At 41.6% G+C, this 3,780-nt stretch overlaps 1 protein-coding gene across 1 annotated transcript in view; it reads left to right on the top strand.

Annotated features, from left to right (window-relative positions):
* Positions 1–3,780, top strand: part of SRPK2 (SRSF protein kinase 2) — a 98,102-nt gene that overhangs the window by 84,553 nt on the left and 9,769 nt on the right. The window lies entirely within an intron of this gene.

Below are 3,780 nucleotides of genomic sequence, written 5' to 3'. Positions count from 1 at the left end.
AGCGTTCTTAAAACTAAGCCTATTTTTAAAGCAGTTGCAATGTTACTCACAGCTCTTCATTTCAGCTGGGACGGAGGAGCTCCGGCCAGGAGCCGGATCTCATCTGTCAAAATAGTAATTCTGGCCTATAGCTTGTTGTCCTTTTTCAGCTGGGGCTTCATAAGAGGAATTCAGGGAGGCTGATGCAGTCCAAGTGAATTGTTCTTCCATCCTCTCCCAGACAGCTTTCCCTAGGCATGCATCCATGTTCAATCACCAGATTGAGTACACAGCTGTCACACAGTGAAAATGTAGCTATTTCCAATTGTGTGATTAGACATGGATCTATAATATACAATAGCGATGCCAACAGTTCAGTATTGTTGTAGGTTCATATACAATCACGTGGCAGAAAAGGAATCATAGACTCTCCAGAGCCTACAAAAGCAGAAGTGTGACCATTTGTATGAAAGGTTCCCCATCTGCAGATGGAGAATAGCAGTCTAGACTGTTTTTCTGCAATAACCTTAGGAAAGTGCTAAGTAGCAATTGCCAGCACAGTCAGTAGGATGGATGATTGCCTTGGGCTTTTGTGCCATATGTTGAGTGTGCTGTATCTCATTTGTTATCTCCATATAATAATTGAAATGCTGATTTCTGTTGAGGTAAATGTCAGCATTAAGTAAAAAAAGATCATGGTATTTCAAAGTCAGATTTCTGTCAAGAAACTGGTTTTTATAAATGAATACTTTCAAAGGGAAAGTAAATATGGTTCATCTGTGCTTGCAGCATCATAGAGGTAACAGCCAAATTTAGGTGGAGAGAGCTCTCTAGTAGTCTGCCTCCTGCTTGAACCAGGGTTAATGTCAGGGTTAGATGAGGTTATTCAGAGCCTCAATCAGTTGAGGTTGTACATAGTTGTCAGGATGGCATTTCCACAGCCTGTCCCAAGGCTCAGCCAATCTCACTGAAGAATTTTTTTCTTATCTGGATGGAATTTCCCATCTTGCTGCTTGTGTCTGTTCTCTCTTGTCCTTTCATTGAGAAGAGTGTATCTTGATCTTCTCTTGTTACTTCCTTTCAGGCAGTGGAGTGCAGCAACTGAATCCTCCCTTCTCCTGCCCTCCTTCAACCTCACCACAGCCTGCCCAGCCTCTCCTCCTGCTTAGCCCCTAACATCTTAGAAATCCTCCTTGGTCTTTCACCAGTTTGGCAGGGTCTCTCTCATACTGATGGCCCCAAACTGGTCACCAAAGGTCTGCAGGTGCAGATGGGAGTAATGAGGAGAGGGGAAGTCACTTTCTATCAAGGGCTGGTGACATACTTCTTATATACATCCTGCATTACCACAAGAGTGCACTTTGGACCTGTGTTCAACTTGGTGTCTGTCAAGGTCTCTGCCTCCTGACTTTATCAGAGTGTCAGTGTAGGAGCTGGAGACTGTGTGATTTATGCACCTGCAGTTGAGTGCAAAGTGTCCATAAGTACTGACAAGTGCTCAGAAGTCCAAAGCAGCAGTGCAGCATCAAGACTGTAGTTCTGAGTACCAGCAGCAGAGAGCTGCTCATGGTGGCACTGACTCAGTAATGGGACTGCACGTGCTTTCTGGTGCACCACAGCTTTGGACATAAGCTTAAAGAGCAGAACAACTCTGAAACAATGAGCTTATGGCTATTTATGTGCTTATTAATGCATTTTTAACACTGAGTCTTTTTCCTTATGGTAAAAACCTAGGTTGAGGATTTATTCTTTTTTAAATAAGGCCAAATTAATTTCATTTCTGTTGCACTATGTAGCCAGTCCATCCTACAGGTATCTAGGAACCTTTTACCTGGTTGCTACAAATGAACCTGTGAGATACCATCCTGTGTGAATGCTAGAAAGTGTTATTACAGATACTTACTGCAGCACCCAGAAGGCAGGGCTGTCTCTGGGCTGTCTCTGTGTGCAGTAGAGTCCAAAGTTTCTTCATTCTCGGTGCAGAGTCCTTTAAGGAGAGTCAGGAAATCGGATGTCAGAGACACTGCTGCTCCAGTCCATGCTGGCATGGAGTCAGAGCTATACAAAAAGGATAAAAGGAGCAGCATCCTAATTTTGAAAAGCTTTAGTTTCTTGTCAGCAAAAGGGTGGTATAAATATCCCGAATCTATGAGAGCTTGCAGCTCTTGTTATATACAAGCTGATGTAAAATTCAGTGTATCTCAGTGGTATGCTTGCTTCTTGTGCTTCTCACTGAACAGTTTTTAGTTTTTCCAATTGAATCTGCTTAGTCCCACGCAGACATATGGAGCTATTAATACTTCATTTTTTAGGACAGAAGCTGTATTCTTTTGGAGTCTACCTTTGTGGCTAAATTCAACTATATTTCCATTGTTCTCCAGGAATCTGGTTACATACCAGTGAGTTTCATAATGTCCTCAGAAATCAGCCCCAACAGCATGTGTTCTCTTAGGAAAACTTGTCTGGCTCTTCCAGTGAATATATTGCCATGAGGTAGAGTGGGAGCACTTGGGGCTTCTCAGTCTCATCTCAGGAGAATAACGGTATTCTTCTCCATGTTGTGTTTAGAGATCTTCACCAGTGATCTCTTCTGGCTACTTTAAACATCTCTTCAGTTTAAATACCTGGTGATTCATAAAGTCCTTCACATTTTTCTTTTAAGCTGTAAAATGAGAACTCTCGATCTGGAGCCAAGAGCAGAATAATAATAAAAAGTGAATGACTGTTTCTTACTGATAGTGATTTTAATTAAAGGCCCTATTCAATGTCAACAAGGGGCATTGCTCTCTTGGCTGCTCTGTGTGATTGCAATGAATTGTTTTGGCTGTAGCTCACTTGGATGACACTGCAATTCACAGCTTGAAAAAACCAAGTGCCCACAAATAGGCTAAATTTGCAGGTGATTTAACAGCTCCAGATTAGGAATTGGAACAGAAGAGCGTGTATTTTCGGGAGACAAATATTTTGTAGTGAGTGTCTTCATGGTGTGAAATCCCATCCTAGAACTGTGCCAGGAAGTTCTTCTACCTGATTTTTGGAATGATTTTCTGGATCAGATGTTTTCCCTGGTCTTGGAGATGGAAAATAGTTTGATGTTTAAACCACCTGGAAAGAATTAGATTCCTGTGGCTTCTTGGGTAATTGGTGATCTAGAGCAGAAAGATAATAGTTTAACAGATTAGGCTGGATGATTCCATGTTAGTGTACCCATATGGGCTCTCATAGTTACTTCAGTAAGCTTTAAGGCTTTTTTTTTTTTTGATGGGCATTACACCCATAAAGAGAAACTCAGTCTTGACCCCTCCTAACATGGGGTTAGCATCCCATCGAAGCATTGCAGTAGCCTGAAGGGTTCAGTCATCCTGATGTCTGTTCTGGATTCCTTCATCAGTGTCAGCCTCAGTATTTTATCCCATGATGGCAGTATTTACTTTGATGACTTGGGATTCAATAAAAATACCTTTTAAAAACTGTTCTAGATTTAGAGTCATCAAGGAAGTAGCTTCCCTGTTTGCTAAGTTCAAGTAATTAATTATAGCTATAAGTGGAATGTTATTTGTGATTCAGACTTTCAGTCCCTAGCATGCAATCTGACAGATAATTAGCCTTCAGATACAAGTATAGATCACCATTATATATTTAGAAGCACCTCTCTCTCAGCTTCATTAACTTACACATACTTAACATGATCAACAGACAGCACATTAGTATGTAAAGGCATGTTTAACGTTGCCTTGCACTGATGCTCCCCGTTCCCCCCGTGCAGCCGATGTGCTCAGAATCATCATCCTCTGCAGCCAG

Source organism: Nestor notabilis, unplaced genomic scaffold (genome assembly GCF_000696875.1).
Source record: "Nestor notabilis isolate BGI_N333 unplaced genomic scaffold, ASM69687v1 scaffold4434, whole genome shotgun sequence".
NCBI classification, from domain to species: Eukaryota; Metazoa; Chordata; class Aves; order Psittaciformes; family Psittacidae; genus Nestor; species Nestor notabilis.
This window is presented reverse-complemented; position numbering and strand designations above follow the sequence as displayed.